The 25192-nt window shown below is 38.2% G+C and overlaps 1 long non-coding RNA gene across 1 annotated transcript; it reads left to right on the top strand.

The window, feature by feature from the left end:
* Positions 1 to 300: 300 nt before the first annotated feature.
* LOC122180242 lies at positions 301 to 11718 on the top strand. The gene is made up of 3 exons (XR_006178964.1): positions 301 to 368; positions 9702 to 9774; positions 10341 to 11718. It is a non-coding gene; the product is annotated as an uncharacterized LOC122180242 (long non-coding RNA).
* The last annotated feature ends 13474 nt before the right edge of the window (positions 11719 to 25192 follow it).

The following is a 25192-nucleotide window of genomic DNA, read 5'->3' as shown; positions in this document are numbered from 1 at the left end:
CCATGCTGATCAGCATAACATTTGCTACATTTTTTCTTAGTGTCACAGAATCATTAAGGTTGGAAAAGACCTCCAAGCTCATCCAGTCAACCATCCACCTACCACCAATATTGCCCACTAAACAAGGTCCTTCAGCTGTATGGAAGTTGCTAAGTCATGGCCTGAACCAATGATTGAGCACCTGGTGAAGGGATACAACCAGCCCTGTGAGCACAGGTGTAAACAATTCATCTATGTGACCAGAAAGGGTGGAACCTTGTTCCAGCCCTCTCTAAGCCTCATTTAAGGGCTGGCTGCCACCATGGATGATTTTCTACCTGGAGATCCCTTCTACTGTAGTATTTTGTGTTCTGTGGTTCTTGTGACAGGTAAGTGAATCTTTATTTCTTTTGCTGGCTTGTGTTTATCATCCCTTTTTTGGATGTCTTAGGACTGGTTCTCTGCTATTGCCTTTCTCTGCACTTAGTACAGCATCAAAATATTTCTTGTATATGTTTTTTCTGCTTTTCTGGCAAAGCAAGTTCTGGAGAATCTGTTTTTATTTTATCTTTTGTAATCATACTAATTTGAGTATGAGGAGGCTGTGTTTCATTTATTAAGTCCCTATATCTTCAGGAAAGTATGAAAATATAGATGGGGAAAATAAAAAGCAATAGACAAGTATCTGCTATTTTGACAGAAAGACAGTTAGGATTATAAGGATATTGTTCTACCCTCAATTACCTAATTGCTCACCTGAGCTTTTACTGTATTGAAGAGAATCACAGTGTGGAGGAAAAAAAAAAAGCCACCATTTGGCCATAATATTTACCTTAGGGATTCTTGTGTTCTTTTAGTTATTCTGAGCCTATGTCCTAATTAGTGGAGATAACAAGGGAACTTGTGAATGTAAAACTTTGCTTTCTTTAGAGGAGAAGAAAATGTCTGATTGATTTATCTTAGTCAAAAAGCTGAGTTTGTTAAAAGATATTAGTCCAGTAGTGGAAATGTGGGGAGGTGGAGGGCAAGTAGGAGAATTTTTGTATATCCTTACTTTTCTTCTTGGATTATTAAGAGAGAAAAAAAAAAAAAAAAGGAAGAAAATTGATAGAGAGACAAAAACATCTTCACAGAGACAGCTAGAAAGAGAGAGGAAGAAAGAAAAGCTGAGGAAGTTGGGTACAGATGCAAAAACTCTGTAGAAGAGCCTCTGGGCCAGATGTTCACTGGAGAGCTTGTCCTCTCAAACCACCTCAAAATGGAAAAAAAAAAATTGTGCTCCCTGAGTCCTGGGGGGGGGAGAGAGAAAAACTATGCCTCCCTTTTCTTTTTTAATGGAAAAATGCCTTATTTTTTCCTTAAAATGACAAGACTGAATGGTAATGAGTGAACCAAACTTTCTGTTGTTCTTACATTGCAATTTTGGTTAAAATTTTGTTTGTCAAATCCTCCTCTTTGTATAAAGCCAGGCTTTTGGCTGGTACCATGACAGGAAAATGGGTAGACACTCACCTGAGTGTGTCACACTTTTAACCCAGTGGTTTTTTGACTGGTGCAGGAGGAAGAGAAAATCAGAGAATATAGTACCACAGGCAGTTGGTGGAAGTTGTAATATTTGCATTAGGATTACTTGCCCTTTGAAGTGATCCTGTGGCTTCATGAGACTGCTACAAAGCACAAAATTTTGTTGTATCAGATCTTATGTCAGCATTTTGGGGCAAGCTACAGTTTGTCCTACGTGCTTCTAGAAGAGAAGAATTAAGCTTGGACAAGGATTTAGCTGCAAAGGGAAGTAAATCCTAGAGGTTCATTCTATTCTGATAAAATTAAACATCAATCCTTGAAGAATCATAGAACCATTAAGCTTGAGAAAGGTTTCTGAGGTCCTCATCCCCACCATGCCCACTGACCATGTCCCCCAGTGCCACATCTCCATGGTTCTTGAACATCTCCAGGGACAGTGACTCCGCCACAGGCATCCAAAAACAGCGTAGATGTACCAAAGAACAACACTGACACTTTCTGGGGCTGTTTCATCCATTTGTCCCAAACAGGATATTGCCTATTGCTAACTTCCTCTACCCCCTGTACAGTCAAAATTATCATCCAACACAGAGATAAACTTCTCTTGAGTAGGGCTACAGATTTGTGCCTTTCTGTGAACAGTGACTTCCAGAGAAGACTGATGAGTTATAGGAGTGAGACCTATGTAATTCTGATGATTCAGATTCTGCGATTCTCAGTAATAAGAATGATAATAATAGTAAAAATAAGAGACTCCATTACAAACACTTCATATTTTGTTTCTGCTACTGCTCCTAACTTTCTTGCAAGTTAGTAACCATATTCACACAACTTTAGACATTATTACTATGCAGATGAATCATAAATCAATCTTATAAAATTGACTCTTTCTGTTCATGTTAACATCTTGGCCTCTCAGTTCTTCTGCTGTCAAGCCAAACTCAAAATAATTAAGGCAGGTTTCTTTGTCTTTCCTCCAGATCTCCCCCGCTACTTATTTATATCTCCATGGACACAATCGTTCCTCTGCCTTTTATCCAGATCCATTTTCATTCCTTTCTTGTACTTCCCTCTGACTCAGTTGTCTCCTTTTATTTTCAGAGCTAATCTCTCAATGCCAAAACATCAGTTTCCATCCACCCACCATTTCCATAAATTACCTTGCTCAATGGACTCCTAATCAGTGATGTTGAGATGGAGATGTGACAGCCATAGAAAGTGTAAATAACAAGGGTAGTTTTTGTAGAAGTTTAAATCTGGACTAAAAGTATTTAACTTTTTCCTCTTGAGATACAGTGAGGAGATGGATCAATCCAGACCAGCTCACTTTCAGCATGAACTGATATAACTCACAATGACATCTGTGGGAGCAAAAGAGCACAAGCCATTTTGAGCTCAGTCAGAAGAAAATAATGCATGTTTCTCTTTTGTTTCCATGCATTGATTCACACCACTTTTTTTTTTTTCTTCTTTCTTACTTGTCTGTATTTTAGAAAAATATGTGGAAGCAGTAATTATACCAGAAAAGTTTTTTTGCTTGCACTCATAGGTGGAAATTCTTAAGCCAGTAGATTCTATTAATTGTTGAAAACTGGGTTGTTTATATACAAACTGTAGTGCAAAAGTGAAAAATACACCAAACAATTTCTAACTTGCAAAAACTGTGATTAAACTCAGTTAGGATTCAATACACTCTGCAGAGGTTAATTAAATTTTTATAGATTTATTCTTCATTCAGTGCTTTAAAAGGTTGTTCTGTTTAGTTATCGTTGCCAAGTTGACGGTGGGGGAAATTGAAAGTCCTGATCTACATCAATCTTCTGCGTTGCCAGACATTGAAATAATTTGCAGGATATCAGTATAGCATGAAATGGGGAAAGAAGAGAGAACTACAGCTGAATGATGTTTAGGTGAGCAGTAGGTATCAGGAATTTTAGACAAGCACAACAGAGATATTGAGACTTTATCTCAATGGGATTAAGCTATTGAAGAATGAATGCTTTTCAGCATTGGATAGCCAAGGATGCTAGGTCAATTCCACGAAGATAATACAGTTAGAAAGAGTAGTAAAGAGCAGAGTTGAGTTCTGGAAAGACTATGATCTCTTAAGATAATTGCAGTAATATAGAGATCTCCAACATATCACCTAGAAAATACACAAGTGGGGATGGGTGTTTTCTCAAGGTAGTGTCAGATAGGCAGGTAGTAAAGCAGTCAACGTCCCAGGAGGAATACAATTGATGTATTATACGTAGCAGGTGGTTGTGATAAATAGAAAAGTATGCTGAGAGATTAAGGCAACAATATACAATATAAAGATTACTTTGAAAGCTTCAGTTTCTACTTTATCTATTCTGTAAGCCTGGCGTGCAGCAAAGCTGGAAACTTGTTTAAGTTCATCTCTCTTAAGAAAAGCACTATGGCATGTATTTAATTTCTGGTTTGCGGTGATAATGCTCTGCTAAATGTGGATTGACTGCTGAATGTGAGCCTGAGGATCTTGTTAAAATACTGGCTAAAGGAGATCCAGTCAACATTATTTATTAAAAAGCTTTAACTGCGTTCCTTACAAGAAGTTCCTTAGGAAGCTGATCTTTCACGGAGCAAGGTTCTGCCTGAGGGTGAAAACTGGTAGAAAGACTAAAAAAAAGGGTCAGACATGATAGTGACACTTCATTACAGAAGGACAATTGTCACGGGTATCTACAACAGGTATGAAATTATGTAGCTTGTAGGGATGCATGCTCTGTATGCTGTGTGGTCTGAAAAGTAAATGAACAGTTTAATTTCCAAAATTTATAATAAATTATAGTATATTTGTTCTTGTTTAAGCAGGTCTAGATAATGATCATCCCAAATATTCCAGGCAGGCTCTTTTTGTTGCAAACCTACATTTAATAGCTGAGCTTCTTGGGGAATAGCTCTTGCTTTCTTTCTTACTTGGAAAATATCTCGCATAGTCCCAGCAGTAGCTGAAACAAATACCCATAAATATTGTTAATAATCTAGAATAAGGCCTTAAAGTGGCAAAATATACTTTTTTTTTTTTTTTTTTTTTGCCAGGAAAATTGTTTTATCAGACAGAATTTAGATCAGGCAAGATTAAATAAGGCTTTGGAGATGCCCGGACTAAACTATCTGCACAACGTTTATGACAGATGAAATTCACTGCAGATAACTTCAAGGTGATACACATGAGAAAGGATGATTCACTTGCTCATGCACATAGCTGAGTTATAAATTATCTGTAATCAGTCAAGAAAAAGAACTTGCTATTACCGAGGGCAACTCCATGAGAACATCTGCTCAGTGATCAAGATGCAAAAAAAAAAAGTCAAAATATATTGAGAGGGTTATGATATAAGGCTGGAAGCATTATAATGCCATGGCTGTGCCCAATTGTTGTCACCCTACTTCATAAGTAATGTAGTAGAACTAGAAACCATTCAGGAAAAAAAAAATCATTAAAAAAAATTATGAAATCAGTGGCTAGGAGATTTTCTAGATAAGGGTAATGTTGAAGTAATACAGACATGATTTGAAAGTTCAGTTTTGCTCTTGTAGAGTATACACTATGGACTTGGCCACTGCCTAAAAGACAAACTGACAGAAATCAGAATTTTTATGCAGTTAATGTGTACAGTATATTCCTGCAATATGAAGTACTTAAAGATCTTTATCACTTTCAAAAAAAAACAGCACCCAAAACTGTCATTAATTTTGCGCCTTATAAGCAGGCAACCCAAAGAAGGAACATAACCAACCAAAGAGATGCCAGCCAAGTGGCAGGTAAGGTTATGTGTAGGGAAAAGGTAGATTAGGTAATGTTTCAAATTCATTGAGGCCTTTTTTGTTTTCCCACAGTGGATTCTCCAATTTGTCTAGCATATTCCAAAGACTTCTTATGTTATCTTCTGTGGTTTTATCACGTGTAGAGATGTATCACAGCTACCATATGTAAAAGTACATCAGTGGAAGAGCATACTAGCAAGAATTTTCACTACAATCTACTATATATTATTACTGTGCTGCATTATTATCAGCATGTTATTATTCCTAAACCCGAATGAATGATAACTGAATTGGCATCACCATACAAAATATTATTGTGAGAGAAAGCATCATGCCAAAATAAGATGAGAAAAGAAGTGAGGTAAAAATTAGACTGAGATTTTGCAAATGAGCATGAAGCTCATATCCTTCAGCATGCAAAAAGCATATGAAAGAAATTCAATGTAGGAAAAGAAGTACAAGCCAAATACAGCTTTGGGAATTATTTCTTGACAAAAACGTTTTAAAGATCTGAAGCACAAAAATCTATTTTATGCTTCTCTGTGCAGTTGATCATGCATTCCTTCAGGCAGCAAAAATCCTATTGACTAAACAAGATTTATGGGCAGAGAGCAACAATGGGATCAAAACCAAGGTACCAACCCTTTAAAATCCGAGCAAGCCATGAAACAGTTTTTCTCTCTTTGCAAAATTGTGTGCAATCTGAAGAATTGCTTGTCTGTGTAGTTATAAAGCAATATTAACTATGGTAAGTTAGAAAGAAGCAATGAAAACCTTGATGAGAGGAGACAAAGCTGTGATGTGTGTTGGTGATGTACAGCAACTGGATCACAAAGATTTACCTGCTTGTCTTCGGAGTACAAGATGTAATGTGCAGACTCTCATTTCCACTGAACTAATGGCACTTTGGAGTAGCTGATGGTATTTGTGTCCCTTGTTCCTATGCTTTTTCAGTTTGGCAAGAAATTCTGCCTGCATCCTAATGCTTTTTCTAAGAAAATTGATATCTTGTTTGTTGCAAGAAAAATGTTCTGATTAAACTTCATTTTATCAAATAAAAGACAATTTCTTAAAGATACATCAAACAGCCATCAGTAATACTATGCTTTCTTTAGACCTATCTCACCTTAAAAATGTGCAGACTAGAAAAACGCTGGTAGTCATCTCTTCTATCTGATATGTACTCTCTTCATCTCTGTATGCTAGCTACTCCCATTCATCTTAAATAGAGTTGTACTTTGATGCATTCAGTAGTTGAAATAGCCCACCTCTCTGCAGACAGTGACTGTTGTCACCAATATGATTTTTTTATATTTAAATATCTGATATTAAACTCAATGTTATCATAGAAGCTCTGAGCTGGCCAACAATCTCCTCCGTTTAACATTGTTCAGAAATATTGCAAGTAGTCAAGTTGTTGTGAGTAATGCAGATCTGCTTATCAGCTCAGCTGCAATTACTTGTCTTTTCCATACTGTTATTTTATTACAAAGGCAAGGCAAAACATAAACCTAAACTAACTTAAGTCTGAACACCTTTACTTTGCATATGCAGGAGAGAAAGCCTGAACATAGCTATACATTGTTGAAGGCTTTCAAGAGATGAATTAGCAAACCGTTGAGCAATCTAGGCTGATCTCAGAGCTTCCCTTGCTTAGAGCAGGAGATCTCCTGAGATCTCCTCCAACCATGGTGATTGTAAAGTCCGTGTCTTGTTGAGAAAATGGCCCATAACTGGAGGGAAAATGTTACCTCCTGTTATTCACTATCTTGAGTTAGCATTTTTATGATTTTATGATCTACATAACTGAAAACAGATCCAAATTGTCTGTCTCAAAACTTTACATTTACTGGAGCCATTAAAGAAACTGACTAATTAAAATAAAGTCACATGCATCAAAGTCAACGCAGTAGTTTCACAGGGGCTTAAGAAATAATTTCTATTCCAAAGAATCTAATCCGTCTCTTCAGGATGGTCAGATTGTGGAGGAGTTTTGCTAAATGTATTCAGTTCATTACATTTTTCTTTGCTTCACAGGAAGGTCTGAATTCTTTTTTCTTCCTATTCACAGAACCATGTCATGGAATCATGAAATGGTTTGGGTTGGAAGGGGCCTTGAAGATCACTTTGTTCCAACCCCCTTATGCTGGGGGCAGAGTTACCAACTACTTTTTTTCCTGTGAACTGTTACTTGCCTCTCTCTGAATTCTGCTACCAATTTATATCCATCTTGTGCACTGTCTTTCAGCTAAAGGTCAGCACACAAATTGAGCTGTCACCATGAGAGCATCCCACGCCCAAAGCCAGCAGCAGCTATTGACAGCAATGGTTACCTCATGAGTACATACAATGAGACATTAAAGAGGACTTAAATTATTGAAGAGCATAATTAAATAGGAAGGAAAGGTTTTGCTAGGTAAAGACACTTTCAAAGTTATAGATTGCCTTCATGAAAGATCGCTGGAAAACTGCTGTCATATTAGTAATAAATGAGCTAAATAACAGACAGACTATACTTGTACTCTGCTTCTTTCTCCTGTCTCCATCTCTTCAGGATGCTTTCTCCAGCATCCTGAAGATATTTCTCTGACCCCTGGCTTATTAACATGACAAAAAAGACACATGCCATTATTTACACATATAGCATCTTGTAACACTGGCTTAGTGGGATTCATTGGCCATTGCTTTTTGCCGTACAAGAGGAAGAGGAAGGAAAGATGAAGGGCATAAGAGTGCTAGTCAGTTTATAGCTTCAGATATCCTGATATTTTTTTTTTAAAATCATTTTTAAAAATCATTATGAATACTACTGTAAGTACTTACAGAAATGACAGATACTCAGAGCCTTATGTGTTACCCTATCTGGCTATGATTTGATAGATAGAGATAATAACTTCTATTCACTAATCTGTAAATAATAGCTAGCTTGTTAAACAGCAAACAAATCTGTTACAATCAGAGCAGGCTGCTTCCTTAAATTCCTAACCCTCTAATACAAAGGGATATATTTATCTTCCTGATCAAGTGATCAAGATAAATCTCACCTTTTTTTTTTTTTTTTTTTTTTTTTTAAACAACATTCATATCTTTGCCTAATTTCCTTCTGGACTATCTTATGCTGACAGTCAACAATTTGTAAGTGCCTCAGCTCTTACTCTCTGTATAAAATAGATTATAAAAGATTTCCATGCAATATTTACCCTATGAGACACTCAGAGTCAGCAGTAGTACTGCATATTCAAAAGTGACATGCTACGATGTCAGTCTTACTTCAGTCTGCAAGTCATGCTCTCATTCCCTTCTCACTTAACACAGCAATGGAACAGGTCCAGAGAGGTCTCCACATACCACATCCCTGTGATGGGGCTCCGAGCACCTGCTGGAGCTGTGGGTGTCCCTGTTCATTGCTGAGGAGTTGGCCTAGATGGTCTTTGAGGGTCCCTTCCAACTCAAATGATTATGTGATTCTGTAGTTCTACAGAGTCTCCTATAAAACTGGAGAATATTATATGGATTTTTGCTATATAATCTCCACTTACAGAGGTAAACTCAATGCTCTAGAGACAGACAAAGCACATTTGAGCTATCTCTCTTAGATCGTTCCTCTAAAATGTATAGAGATGAAGAATTCATCATCTTCCCTGGTCTGACACCTAATTACCATTTTTTTTTTTTTTTTGGAAGATTTTTATATATTTGGGCTTATGTTCCTTGAGGAAAACATAGCAGATTATGTGACCTACCTCTTTAGGATTATCACCATCCATGTATGGCATGTATCTACACTAGTAAGATCCCTTCCACTCTAAGCTATTCTATGCTTCTGTGTGGAATAATTCTCAGTTTACCGTTCATATCTTTCTGTTCTCCCTTTTTCACCATTTCATGGTGCAAAAAGGACCCAGTTTCTGCATGTCCCAAAATAGTTTTCACTGATCCTCTAAATCTAATCACGTGCAAGAATGAGACACGGCCACAACAGGATGCAATCCACTAGCATAGTGATTTTTTTGAACAGAGAGCTTTCCAAAATGTTTGTGAGAGCAGTCCCATTGAGGCTATCCTGGCATGCTTACAGTAATTGGGAACCTTTTGTTTTCTGCCCTCGTTGTGAAAATGTCAGCGCATTCACCTGCATGTTCTTGAACAAAACCTCAGCAACAAACTGGCCGGTCTTTCATTTGCATGAATATTTGAAATACTTTTCTCCTCTGTATTTGTCCTGCTCTTATACAGTGTTACAAGTCATTATGCTCATATCAAAGCGTGGCAAGGAAGCTGCTTTGGGAATATATGCATATAGTCATTGCCTTCATTTACTCTTTATTTCTTGTATATGCTTTTCTGGGGAGAAATCTGATTTGCCTTGTTCTGATATAAGGTGTTACTTTTATATCTATTTTCAGAGCAGTGCTGACATTTCTTGAGCCTGCTGTATCTGAATAAATGGAGAAAATCAGAGCATTTACCCTTCCGAAGGTAAAACACAATTAGGCAAAAGCAGCATAGCGTTATATTACAATCTGATAGAATGTCTCACCACTGACTCAGAGAGCCTATCACTGAGTTTAATATAATATTCATTGCTTTCAGCATAAGATGTGAAACAAATGGACACACTGAGAGCCAATAAAATGATAGAAACTAGATCAATTTCAACAACTTTAGTGGGGAAAATAGGCAGAATAATTATAATACTCCCATTAAACACTTCGTGCAGATGAAGGATAACGTAAAATAAAAACTAAGCATGCTCTTCCATAATAATTTGGGAGATATTCTACAAAAGCACCTAATTTCAATGGGCATGCCTTTTGTTTTGTTTTTATGAGACTTTTTTAAACCAACAATTTTTTGATGGTGTTATATCCACAAGGGGAAAGAAAAAGGAATAAAATACAAACCAAGTCTAAAAGCTTTTAGAATATGTAAACTTCTCTTGTATTAACATTATGGAATATTATTTTTTGGGGGGGAGGAATGGTCCATCTGTCCAAGATGTTCTATCTCCCTTTTTAAAAATGTTTTACTTTTGATCTTTTCAGAGCAGGTGGGTGCACCATGCTGGTCAGCCATGATAAGGGGCTGATGAACACTGGACATGCTCTGGGGAGCCTGAAAGGCAGTTTTTCAATTGCATTGGATTTTGCCCTGGTATTTTTTTGAGTGGGGAGAAGAGATTTCAGATGGAAAAAAAAAAAAAAATCAGCAATGATCCAGGAACGTCAAGCTGTTTCCCTCTGGAAACTGGGAACTGCTGATTGCTACAAATCTGTTTAAGGTTGGAAAATCTGCAGCTGGCAGAGACATCACTGAGGCTTATGGTAAAGTCCCTGAGGCTTTCTGTCTACTGATGAATTGATGAAAGGCTTCAGTGAGTGAGCATGTGCAGGTGTCTTTCTGCCCATTTCCTTGAACCGAAAAGTGCTTTATTCTGGAAGCTGATCCTCTGAAATCAGTCACAAAACATATGTTGTAATGGGAATGAGAGTAGCTAAATCTGGCCTGAAGAAAACTGACAGAAATGATGCATTTCACCTGAAGAAAGCTTGACACAATGTAAAGAAGGAAAACCACAAATAAATCAATTTAAACTCAAATTCATTTGCACAAGTACCCAAAAACCAATTTTTCACACTGTGAGTCATTGCTTCCCGTTCTCTAGCTCTCTGAACAGAGGTTAAGTGGGATGGAGGCTTTGATGGAGATGAGCAGCTTTCAGCTGCTGGTGGGTGACTTGCTGCTGATGTCGCCTGTAGGCTCCCATGGGGAGGTGATGTAAGGATAAATTGGAGAGCAAATGCAGGCAGATGTGACTGACCACAGGATGCTAATGCGAGCTACTGCTATTACAAGTGCTGGAGACAGTACACGTTTCTGAGTCTGTCATTACTAGCAACTCTGAGATTTTTTGCTGGGAAAAAGCACTTTGTTGAAATTACAGCACTTGCTCTGAGTGCAAAATGCTTTGAGTTTAAGTGAGTCAAAGGAGAAGATACTGCTTGTGCTAGACATGGGGATTTCAATCCTTCAGAGAGATGAGAAAAAACTAATGTTTAATGACTGTGTGCACATCCAGTAATTACTGAAGAATGAAGTCTGATATCAGTAGTAGGGAAGAGTGAGGGTATGTAAGGCTCCCTTTAAATGAAAGGAATTTGGGGAAGGGAAGTATGTGCATTCATGGCTGCTGTTTCATTTGAAAAGTTGTCTTGTAATGAAAATATGCTGCCTCTCTTTTAAATAAAATGGGAAATGGGCTAAGTTGCTAGAAATACTTCATAAAAACACTTATCTGAGATTAAAGCAGGGAGCTTGGACCCTGGATTCTTTTTCCTGTTTTATAACATCATCACTTATGTTTCCTTGACTGAATCATTAAATCTGAAGTAATCTAGAAAAGAATCTCTTCGTTCTGTATGCCGTGAGCCACATACAAGGCTGCCAGTCACCCAACGTACTCTATGCCAACAAATTTGGTTGAAATCAGTGAAGCCTGCAGATATTCACAACCCTGTAAAGGCAGTTGGTAACAAAAAATAGAGGCAGTTATAATTAGCGTGGATATTTGAAAATGGATTCCCACAGATGTAAAGCAGTATTGAATAGAAATGCAGAAGGAAAAGGACTGAATCAGAACTACACCAGTAGATGCTAAGTTTCACCTGATGAATGCAGTGTTACTCCAAAATGTCCTCTATATTGATTTTTTTTTTTTTTTTTCCCCATTAATCCAAATGTTTTGTCTGCTTGTGAGCATCTTTTAAATGCTAGTTAATTTTCTTTGCATCCCTTTGGTCTAAGGATCCTCTCCATCTTCAGAGTGCAGAGTGAAGGTTTTATGAGGTGAGATTCATGAAATCATGGACTCACTGAAGTTGGGAAAAGCTTCTAAGATCATCAAGTCCATCCATGAACTCATCCCCACCATGCCCACTGACCAGGTCCCTCAGTGCCACATCTCCACAGTTCTTCAGCATTTCTGGGGACAGCGATTCCACCATTCTTTCAGAGAATAAATTTTTCTAGCCATCAAATCTCAGTCTCCCATGGTGTAACTTTAGGCTGTTATGCCTTATTGTTGTTACTTGGGAGAAGAGTCTGACCCACACCTCACTCCTTTCAAGGAGTTGCAGGAAGCTATAATGTCTCTCCTGATCACCTTCTTCTCCAGACTGAACCATCCCATTTCCCTCAGCAGCTCCTCGTAAGGCTTCTGCTCTGGACACTCTTCAGGGCCTCAGTATCTCACTTGTTTTGAGGGGACAAAAGCTCCTTGCTGCTGGTTTATTTGTACTTCTTTGTGTTTGTTTTGTTTTGTTTTTCCCTCCCCCCCTTATTCTGTGATTCAGGAAGAAATGCTCTGCTCTTGTGCTGCCAAGAGAAAAACTCTCCACACTTTCTGGTGTGAAGATGGGGAGCGCAGTTTATTTGGGTGCATGCAGGGTGCCCTGCGGGTGGCTGGGGAGCTGCAGGCAGAAACTGTGTAACTCACAGGATGTCTTTGCAGCCTAAAAACTCTGTAAATCTTTTGCAGTGTCAGACTGGCCCTCTCATTTCAAGAGGAAATTAGAAACAACAAACCCAGTGAAATGGGATATAACAGCAGCAATACACACAGATGCACAAACAATTGGGAACTTTTTCACTGCTGTTTGTTGCAAGAAAGATAAATCCTGTAACAGAATGGAGTTTCATTCTTTCTTTGACTTCCTCTGGCATTTAGATCTATTTATTCCCTTAGGACCCCTGGGGTGTCTTTTGAAGACATTAGAGTAGAATTTATTTTCCCTTCCTTTTCATTTCTCAAGAAACAGTAGCAGAAGTACTTGGGGATGTCATAAAATCTCTGTGTTTTCAGCCTTTTTAAAATGCAATTTCAAACTATTGTATTAATAATAATAAATGCAGGAAGCAAGTTAGAAATGGCAAATAGAGAGAGGGACTCAACCCAAGGTTATCCAAGTTCAGGAAAAACAACAGTGAAAGAATAGGAAAATGCCATGGGAATTTGCTTCCTTGCAAACAGAGCAAAGTGACATCCACCCCTCAGGTTGATTGGGTCCATGCAAGAAAAGTTTGCACCATTCAAAAGGAGCTTCTGACTTCTTTCAAAGAAACATGTGAGATATGCTGAAAAGAGGTGAGGCTATTTCAGAGTAGGATTTAGAAAATCCAGAATTAAAGCTAAATCTCCCCCCAAAGCCTGTACTTTCGCGTTGCTAGGAGTAATGTACATTGAATATTCAGGAGACTGGAAAAGGAAGGAGCATGCCAAATTGTGTAATTTTGTTGGATGTTCTAGCTCTAACTGCTGACCTGGATCAAATCTGCCACCAACTTGCTCGTACAAAAGTCAGTGGCTGGTGTTCATACAGCCTGGGACATGCTGCTATGTTCACTGCATGTATTTTCCAATGGAAAATTCAGTAGAACAGTAGTAAGGAGTATATTTTACAGAATATATATACATCAAGCTATGTATTAGAGCTAAAAATATCTATTTTTATATGCCTCCATACAGTTTTGTGGCTTTTAGCATTTTGAGCACGTATCTGTGTTTTTTTTTTGTAGGGCATTTGGCAGAGGAATTTGTCTTGTGAGGTGGGAGAGTGACAGAAGGGATGTGAAATTTTGCAGGGCTTATGCATCTTGTGCCAGGTACCCGTGCCAGGGGACTGGACTCCAAGCACAAACCATATCTTCCAGGATTGCCATCTGAAGAGCTCTTTGCTTTAATTCCAACCTGCTGTGGCTCCACACCCAAAAACTGTTATGCACCTTTTATAAAGGATGACCTGACACATTTGTGTGGTGCATCAGGACTGCGTTGCAATAAGCCATCTTGAACTTATGACTTGTCCTGAGAGTTCAGTTAAGCGTGGCAGATTGCCTGACCTTCCAGTTAGCTTACCTTGTTTGTTTTACAGGCAGCATCTTTTTGCTCCTTTGCTCTTTTTTTCTTCACTTACACTTTATTTTCATTTACAGGAACAGCTGTTTCTGTAGACTGCAGTCACCATTCAGGTTGACTGGTCTACACCTCTCTGTTCTCTGGTGTGAGATGATCATGCTGTGAAATGCTGGAAGGCTGTGTGTGATGGTTTTATTTTTCATCCTCCCACTACAAGACTACTTCTCCAGTCACCTCAGCTGTAACAGCAACAGTGCTGTAACATCTTTGCACTGAAGTCAAACTCACCTGTCATATTTGCAGAGTCGTAACAACTCCACAGAATCATTATAGCAGATAAAAGGACAAATGAATTCATGACAGCCAATTAAAGCACAATTAATTATTAATCATATAGTCATAGAATGGCCTGTGTTGAAAAGGACCATAATGATCATCTAGTTTCAACCCCCCTGCCATGGGCAGGGTTGCCAAAGACCAGACCAGGCTGCTCAGAGCCACATCCAGCCTGGCCTTGAATCCCTCCAGGGATGCAGCTTCCACAAATGAAGTGGTGATGTGAATTCTTAACATGAATTGTTGTTACTATAGAAAGAATGCTAGCATTTGACAGTGGAATCTATGGCTAAATATCAAATAGTGCATGAACAGAGTGGTGTCTCTCCTTCAAAGTTAATGAAATATTGCAGGGGAGCTTGGTCCTTTTTGCTCAGCTAGCAAATAAAATGCAGAGATTTTCATAAGCTACATAAGATGTGAAAAATCAGCTTTGTGGCTGGCTCTTTCTCCAACAATTTCTTTGCTGCATGTCTGTTGGATTACGTTTTTGCATACATTCAAAAACTGCCATAAATCATAGAATCCCCTGAGTTGAATGGGATCTCAAGGATCATCGAGTCCAACTCCTGGCTCTACAGCAGACTGCCCAAAATTCAAATCCTACGTCTGAGAGCATTGAAAGTAAAAGGGCATCCTAGCACAGAACTAATGATAGCAAGTTAGGGCGCAGTAAATCTGTAAAGCAGAGTCTAAAATTCACACTGAGAAATGGCAGTTGAGGTGGATATGCAGGCTTACTCGTGGTCATTAATCTTAAAGGAGAACTGGATGCAAGATGCAGTGATTCAGTAAATTTGAGAAATGAAACAAATAATGAAATATGGGGAAAAAAAAAAATAAATAATGTGTAATATATTTTCACTCCTCTTCTTCAAGTGTTTAACTTAGGAAGACACACCTGCTTGCAAGCCAGGAGGTTCCATGTGAGTTTTTGGCTATTGCAAGAGTATGGAGGGAGAAAAATCACAGATTATAAAGCACAGTGTTCAGGAACCAGAAGAGAAGGGCTTTTAGATTTGTGGATGTCGCTGAGCTCTGAATGAGTACGGAAGGCATGAATAAGAAGAGAATTGGGCAACCTCCTCCTGCTGAACTTTTCCTATGTTAAGCAAATATCTAACAGTGAGGTTTTTTTCCTGTTTACTCTTTCTCTAGAGCTTCACATTTCAGAGGCTTTCCATTTCGGTTGTTACTACTCTTTGTTTTTCTGCCCCCTGTTTATTTTTGAACAGCTTCCTCATTAAAACTTTTAAATAATTATTTCTCTGCATGTAACCGACATGAAAGCATAGTCTCCCACCTCAACCCATGTGGTTAGGGGGCCCTTGCTTAAAATGCTTTCTCTCTCCCTGCCGCCTTACTGTACAAAAACAATCCAAACAAACAAAGGAGGCTTTCTTGGAAAGCTGGCAACTATTTTCAGAGCTCCCACTGTCTTTTCTTTAAGTTTTTCAGCTTGTTTGTTTAAATGTTCATGTCTTAAGGCCTTCCTTCCTGATTTTATTGATGGAAACCACGAGAGCTGCTATTTTTTTCCAGAATGCAGATTTATTATTTCTTCTCTACCCCATCTATGACTTTCCTCCAAATTAAAGTTAAATAAATATAGATATATATATATATATAATCATTTCCAGTATGTACTCTAAGTCCTGTGACTTAGAGCTGTGGAACAACACATCTGTTTTTTTTTCAATTGATAAGCAAGAGTGGAAGGCTCTAAGAAATTGTGATGCAGACCACCAGTGGCTGATGATGGGAGTGATTCTGCAGTAATAAAATGTTAAAAATAAAGGGTAAAAACTATACCAAATAGTGTAATAATGGGCACATCTCATGAAGGTACAGGGGTTGTAAGTTGTTATTGTGCCTTGCTGAGTAGTTTCCAAAGGAAGACGTGCTGCTATGCTGGCAAAAGTCCAAAATGATACTCAATATGGGGCAGCAGAGAAGAGAACGCACAAAAAAAGGGTTAGATGGGGAGCTGGGCAACCTGGTCTAGTGCTTGATTTAGTGGTTGGCAATCATGCCTATGGCAGGGGATTGAAACTAGGTGATCTTTGAGGCTGCTTCCAACCCAAGCCATTCTATAATTTTATATGATTTAAGCAAACCAGGAGTTTGACTTCAGCCATCCTGCAGCTCAGCATAGGGCTCTAGGCACAAGACCGTCAGTGTATTCTAGGGGAGGAGAGGGCTTGTTTTGTATCTGTAACTGAAAACACATTTGCAAAATATTAATTCTGTGCTGCATCAGACTGGAAAATATATTTTGAAACATGAATTTTCCACTAATCAAAATTCTGGACTTCTTGCCACTCTGTTCAGAGATCTGCATCTAAAATTGTGCAATGGTCTTTTGATTACCTGCAGAGTCTTAGTTCATCTATATACATAAAAAGGTAATTCAGGTCACCCCATTGTAAATAGAAAGATGGTTTTTGGGAGGCACTGAAATGCATGTGGGAATTTATTTATTTTCTATGCCGAATGAAGTTCTTCATGCTAACCATTGCTGCCTGAAACACAATCAGAGCTAGTGGCAGCCAAGCATTCAAAGTTCTGTTATTTTGAGAAGCACAACCATCATGAAAGAAAAATATAAAGGACAATTAGTGATAAGAAAGTCTTGGTAAAAAAAAATAATAATGGGGGTTCAGTGCTGATTGTATTGAAATATTTCCTCAATTCAAAGTTGAAATGTTAAAAAGCTTGAGATGAAAAAAAAATTGCTTTTAATGAGTACTGAATCATGCACAACCACTTCGAGCAGAGTAGGTATAGGACCAATAATCCAAAATGATTAAGAGTCTCTTGGAGTACATAATACTACAGATTGCAACACCAAAGTGTTGGAAGTTATTGGGGTTTCTTATATTCTTCATCATGTTTTTTTTCCTGTGAAGAATTATTTAAATATAAAATTCACCTCAAGGTAACACGACCTTTCTTTCCAGGTGCTTGTTCTGGGACAGTCTTGACATTGGGATTATTTTGGAAGGTGTCAGAAATGCCGTGAGCATCTCCCACAGCAAAAGGAAATCCATAGCAGAGAGAGATATTGATACAACATAGGAGTGGTCAAATTGAACACCTTTGCAGAGGTGAATTAGGGAACCATTCTGATTTGTAGTACTAAGGAACACGGTTTAGTAGGCAATATTGGTGCTAGATGGATGGTTGGACTAGATGACCTTAGAGGTCTTTTCCAATCTTAATGATTCTATGATTTTTTGGCCCCACCTCAAGTACTGTGTTCAGTTTTGAGCACCTCAGTATAGAAAGGACATGGAGGTGCTGGAGCAGGTCCAAAGAAGGGCAATAAGGTTTGTGAAGGGCTTGGAGAATGTGCCCTATGAGGAGAGACTGAAGGAACTGGGGCTGTTTAGTCTGGGGAAAGGGATACTGGGGGGAGACCTTATTGCTCTCTTCAAATACCTAAAAGGTGATTGCAGTGAGAGCAGGGTTGGTCTCTTCTCACTGTTGACAGAATGGGAAAAAATGCCTGAAGTTGCACCAGGGTAAGTTTAGGTTGGATATCAGGAAAAACTTCTTTACAGAAAGGATTGTTAAGCGCTGGAATAGGCTCCCCAAGGAGTTGTTTGAGTCACCATCCCTGGATGTGTTTAAAAACCATTTGGATGTGGTGCTCAGGGACATGATTTAGTGGAAGGTTGTTAGAGTTAGGGTAGTATGGTCAGGTTGTGGTTGGACTCAATGATCTTTAAGGACTTCTCCAACCTGAGCAATTCTATGATTCTGTGATGATTCTAACATTTTGTCCATACTTTGTAAAACAGCAAATGAACATTTGTTCCAAGAAAATAAGGAGTGTGTGCTTGCAAAGATGCATAGATTTTTCTACCATCCTTTTGCATCTCCTCTGATTTTCTTGTGGGACAATTTCTTGTGCTATGAAGTCATTTGTGCAGATGGGCTGTCTTGCTGCATCAGAGTATTTTCTGGAGCTTTGTGTTTTCCATTCTGTTTGACTTCTAAATTCTTCTATCTCGTGCCACTGGCTGCTATGGAAATGCTGTATTCTCTGGACACTAGCTGACTTTGCTGTTAAAATTCATCTGTGAATAAAATGCCTTTCGGCCAACTAGGCATGTAGTGGCTAATCCTCTTGTGGTTCTGTGGTTTCTTCTCACAATTCAGTGGTGTGATAATTAGTCTTCCGTCTCCATTTCGTGCAGTGTTAGCAGTGCTTACTACCAGAAGACCAGATGCTCCACTTGGAAAATTACAGCTCTCTTCTGAAGTCACATGCTTTATTTTCTGGAACTACTCTGAGAAAGCATTTTGAAATAAAACTAAAAAGATGGGAATTCAACCTAAATACAAGTAAAATGAGGAAGAATAAATGGCAAAGGATATTGTTTTTCCCTTGTGCATCTTTTGCTGTTACCTTGAAAGGAATACAAATAAGGAACATAAAGAAAATTTGAAGGATGATGTCTTCCCTTCAAAGGGGTTGTTAGGGCTAACTAACAAGGCTATCATCAGAGCAGAAACACATCTCCTCAAAAAGACATGGACAAAAACTTAAGTTGTGCTCAATTACAAGTACAGACCCCCAAAGCTTAGTAAGTACTATCACTATGTTTAATTGCACCACAAAAATACTCAACTACAACAAGAGAGCTCTCTGTATCTGCAAATATTAAATCTATTGAGACAAATGATACTGAAGACACACTCCTTATTCCTCATGTCCTTGCAGGATAGGTCCCTTCCTCCAGCACTGATTTCCCACCTTGAAAAACTGTCCCCTCAGTCCCCAAGGGAGTCTTCCTTCTCCCATTATCTGCTTATAGAGTAAATTATGCAAAGACAAATCAAACACCTCTGCCTTCTGTCAGAGATGTCAATAACTGCACATGAAAATGTAGAAACTCAAGCAAAAATGTGAAAAAAGATTTCTATGATAAGAAACTGAGTCAGTCCAACTCATGACTCCACACTCATCAAGAAATTTCCTATAAATAGCTGTGATGTTTTCATTTCATTTTCTGAAGTTTGACTGCACTCCCACAGGTCTGTATGTGTATTTTCCACAGTGCCTGAGTGGAAAAAAGTCTGATTTTAATGTGAAGAAAACCAGTGTGCCAGCAATCAATTAGCCTTAGTTGCAATCAGTTCAAGTAAGGAGGCAAGGATGTCTCTTCACTTGCAAAAAACAGAATTGAATCATTCCTAGTGAGATGAGGGCTCACACGCTGGTAGGGACAAATGGGATGAAGACAGAAGGACCTATATCTTCCCCACTTCCATTGGACTATGCAATTTCACTAGGAAATCATGCATTCATCTTCTGTTAATTTGCCTTGCTTGCACTCATACTACTAGTGGGTAAGGGTCTGTTTTCCATCTTGCATATGCTGTTATGAAATTTATAAATTAGCAAGCTATTTCAGCATTCTCTCCCTCTGTGTTTTGATCTCTGAGTCTGGGTAAATTAGGACCATACGGCTGAAAATATTGGCAACTGCAGTTGATTTTCTTTTTTCTGTAAAAGTTTCCTTAAGCCTTCTAACATGCCATATATAATAAGCAAATATAGTTTCAACAGAGCCTGCATAAGGTATCTAATGCCATCCTACAGGTGGATCCCTACCTAAAAAATAAATAAAACAGTGTTAAGTCTGGGGAGAAAGAACTGGTTTTAATGCAAATCATCATACAGTGTGAAAAACAGCATTGAAATCTTCTCAGATTGCCAGTGTGGAATGCAACCACAGTTTACAGAGCCAGAAGTGTATTTTGTACAATATTTAAGCACTGCCACATGAAGAGATGTTTCATAATCCATGGATGATATTTACTTCTCCTCTTGTGTCTCTGGTCAGGCCCCAAAAGGTTCAATGTTCAGTTTGGATAGCCACTTGATTTGGAAGTAACTCAACTTCATTTAGAACATATTAGTTCTTATGTTAGCCTTGACGTAGCAGCTAGATATTGTGTTTTGTGGATAGGTGTTACTCCAGCATAAAAATATCTTAAACACATACAGTGTGGATGGCAGGTGCTCAGCACCAAATATTTTACCCTAAAGATTTGGTTTTATGGTATCACAGTACTCTGTAATGAAGAAATGGGAATGAATCAACACAGTAAGCCACAACTGGAGAGGAATCACTGTCTTTTTGTTAACAAGGTCACCTCCAGTGGGATGTAGCTATACTGGGAGCTGAATGCTGATATCATGAATGTCATTTCCTATTCTGAACAAATACAATGACATCCTCACTGATTCTTCTTAAAGTAGAACATTAATTGAATTTCTCTGCCCATTTTCAGAGGGATCATAGTTTGCAATTGTCCACTGGCTGCATGCCTCAGTGTGATTCTACTTTATCTCACACACAGATTATGAAAACTGGCTGTGTGACATACAGTGAATCATGACATGATTTACTTTGAAGAGGTAAGCTTAAAAAATTTCCTGAGAGGAATTTTGTTCGATGCAAACCACACCGTAACTAAATTAAAACGCAGCCTAAGTATTCTTATATCCATTTCATCATTACCACTATATTTCCCCCTCTGTTTCACCATTATCAACTGGTCCGAGTTTGTTGCTTTCTTTCTTTGAAGCAGACAGGTCAAAAGAAGCATTCTGCAAATATAAGGTCAATTGTGTTCTGCTGAAAATGGTAATAAATAGCTAGAAAGCAGCAGTTGCTCTCAGCAATTAGTGGATGAGATGAACAGAGAATGTAATGGAAGGGCAGATGTGGAGAGTATCGTTTAGGAATCTCTCAACCCAAAGCTCACTCCCAGGGCTTGTAAGGGTTTTAACCAACCAGTATTAAAAGCTGGAAGCCACTGTATAATGAAGCAAGCATTTATTTCGCATTTCAGTCCAGACATTCTCACAGGATAAGTCTGTGCATGTCTTTGTATGTGATTTGAATGTAGCAGGGGAAGTATTATCTCACATCTAGCATAGCTGAGACAGCCAATTACATTTCTGTGTCAGCTAATAGATAAAGTATAAATAAATGATGCCAAAATAAACACAGCAGATAGTTTTGGTGTGTTAGTAAAGTTGTTCTGCACCAGGAATGGCTGCCTTTTACCACTCTGCATATGCTATTGCCAGGAGTGTGTTTTAATTATTTTCTGTAGATGCAGAGCTGTTTAGTAACACAGTCTTATGCAGTTTCTGCTGCACTGCCACCTTTAATCATGTCACTTCAAAATGGTTTATGTAAATCAAAAGGGGACTTGAAGCATCCGTTAATCTCCACTTGTCAAGATCGAGAGGGCTGGTGGGAATGCAGAGCTTTCTGGCATGACCTAGCATCCTGGCAGCATGCCCACAGATCTGGCAGCATGCAGATGAAGACACCTGGCAGTAGGAGAGGACGAGGAGGTATTTTTAGGATTGATGTACCTCTGCTCTGAAAGTAACAGCAGTAATAATTTATGCATAGGGACTAAATGCCACGTGCAAGCATGTATTGTGACGAGCTTTACTTCATACATGCCACCAACATGCAGAAAATACTTAGCTACTAAAATGAGATGCATGATAAGAAAAAGAAATGTATTTAATAGAAATGTAGAACCATGTAATTAGTAAGGTTTGAAAAGACCACAAAGATCATCAATTCCAACCATCAACCCATCCCCACCATGCCCACTAACCCGTGTAACTCATGCCACCTTGCCACATCTATACTTTTCTGGCAAAAAAAATATATCTTTTGTTGTATTCTACCTGTTCTTGCTCATTGAATTATTCATGTAATGAATTCTTTTGAAAAATATTGTTTCTATCAGTAGCTGAATGTTTTCTACGGTCATTGTGATGCAATGACATCACAATGTGTAATGATCTTAATTCAAAGAATGTGATGCTCAGTGAAAATATTTTATATGTTTAAAATCACATTTTAGATGACTGGAAATTTCTAGTTGGAAGTTAGGAAAAATTATTCTCCAAAAGAGTGGCAATGTGTTGGAACGGGCTGCCCAGGGAGGTGATGGAGTCACTGTCCCTGGAGATGTTCAAGAACCTTGGAGATGTGGCACAGAGGGACGTGGTCAGTAGTCATGGTGGGGGTTGGGGTTGGACTTGGTGATCTGACAGATTTTCTCCAACCTTAATGATTCCATGATTCTAAATCACAGAATTAGGTGTTTCATGAGGCTGTTACTAACTTCTAAATCGATCTCCAAATTTTTACTGATACAGTAACCTGGGAGATTGGGAATTATGAAAAAGAAAATACCACTGTAATTCAAAATCACTTCATATTAAAATATTCATGCGGTCATCCCTGGTAATGGCCAAACTCATAAGCATGAGGCCTCAGTTTCTGGTTTTTTTTGGCCACAATGCCTAAGCTAGGACATCGAGATGCATGATTAATTGATTTCAACTGTTTTATATCAGAGCTTTAGGTCAGAAAGACAGCACTGGAAGTCACATAAGCATTGTCATTTGAATCTGCATATAATTAGAAGCAGGTGCACTATCAGGTAGCCAAGAGGTAACACTAAGCATTCAGTATGACAGAAGTCTGAGACATCCAGAGCACTTAGAGAAGCAAGTTAACCATCTTATAATTAAGAGAAATTAAGTATCTGATAGAATATATTTGGAAAGTTCTTATTTTTTTTCTACTTTTTTTTTTTACATTTTCCTAAAATATTTAAATTAAAACTGTGAATGCCAAGAATGAAGCTGAAATGCTAAATGTTATGTTATGCTGGAAGCAGGTAAACTATAGAATTTAGAGCTATAAGAAAAGGGAAGCCTAAATGTCTCTCAAAAATCCTCCACAAAATGTCAGGATGCCATACCTCTGGCTTCAATAGCTATTCAGATCTGTGTTTATCTAACTGGGGCTTATGCATATACAACAAGAGCCCTCCTATGGACTGGCTTGACTTGACATAGAAGTTGCCTCCTATACAACTGATGCTGCAGTTTTACATTTCATTGTTTTCTTTCTTGACCCAAGTCAATTCATGCCAAGGGGAATTTTTCCATTGACACTAAATGGGCACTGGATCATATCCTAATTTAACCATTCCTGAGAGAGTGAGTCTAGAGCTGCTTAACTGCTGTAAAATCAGCATTTACAAACCTTCATTTAGAATTTAAATGGCTGCTCAACTCAGCCAAGCTTGTGTTCCTTTTTATCATTGAGTGTTGTATAATCAGGTGTTTACCCAGTGAAAAGCTGTTGTGTATCTGTATATTTACATGTATGCTATTATATGTTATTTTTCATTCCTAATTCATTAACCTCCTATTAGATTCTTTTTTTTTAACAAAACTATTTTTTCTTGAAAAGAGATATTTACCAGCACATACTAGCATTGGTTTTTCAATTAGAAAAATGGTCATGTTATTATTTTTGGTTATTGTCTTCTACCTTTTTCTTAATCTTTCTTTTCCCTGTGGCTTTTAATGGACAATTTTGTGAGAGGGAAAGGAAAATAAAAAAACATACACCTTTCACTTAGTCAACAAACACAATAAGGCGAGTGTGCCCAGTTCATTAGGGTCATTTCTTTTTGAATCATCCCTCCTTTGAAATTTCCAGACATGGTATCAAAGGAGGGAGACTAGCTGGCCTCATACAGGAAAAGCAAAAAACCTCTTAAATCTAAATAAATAGTGCATGAACACATCTTCAGATGAAATGTGTTTGCTTAAATTAGTCATCAAACTATTGCAAACAAGAAATAGGCATGCAAGAAAATCAGTACGATTTGCAATCATTTGTAACAGAAAAAGAGCAGCCAAATACACCGGATAACTGATTAATTGTAATTAGAGTGTGGGGTCCTGATCATGCATAGTTATTTCCCACTCATCTGATTTCAATGCAAGTAGCTTTTGGCCCATGTTAATGAATTCTCAAATCAGTTGATTTCAACTCTACTGAGGAGAGTATTTGGCTCTGTTTTGCAATGAAAACTTCCCATTACCAAAAACCTTCATAACAATTATCAGTTAGCTGACTAACAGTTCAGCACACGTAGAAGTGGTGTGCTTGATAAAAGCACTTGATTGAATCTCTGCTAGAAAGACATGGATTTGAATAAAAGCATCAATTGCTTCAAATAAATGAATATTAATGGATGTACTTAATTTCAATGCAAAAGCTTTGCAAGTACTTTCATTGACATACTCATAGATATGTATTTATTGTTATCTCTTTCTCTATTTGGATTGTAAGGAAGCAGCAGTGTTTGATTTTTCTGGAAAGTCCATATTTTCTGTATACAGCTTGAGTCAGCATTTTGGTTGGAGTGTTGGGCTGCTGGTCCTGCTCCAGCATGAGCTGTCATGAGTTTTGCTTGCAATCTGTTTGAGAGCAGGAATAGAGTATCTGTCTGTCTTGCATGCAAAGAATGGGTATGAGGCTTCCTTCCAGACCAGGACTATCTGCAGTTTGCACAGCCATGATTTTGGCATATGTCAGTCCTCCCTTTGCCTGAGAGCAGCCAGGTGAGGTAGCAAACTGCCAGGGCAGATCACGTGCAGTGTAGTAGTTGCAACAAAATAGGAATGAAGAGAAATTGACCCAAATGCACCAATGTCAATCCATAATTCAGGTGTTTCCCTCCAGAAATAGTAATGATAATTAATTACCATTTTAATCTTTCTTATATCAA

This window comes from Lagopus leucura, unplaced genomic scaffold (genome assembly GCF_019238085.1).
Source record: "Lagopus leucura isolate 7727_CA_CO unplaced genomic scaffold, USGS_WTPT01 Super-Scaffold_100004, whole genome shotgun sequence".
NCBI classification, from domain to species: Eukaryota; Metazoa; Chordata; class Aves; order Galliformes; family Phasianidae; genus Lagopus; species Lagopus leucura.
This window is presented reverse-complemented; position numbering and strand designations above follow the sequence as displayed.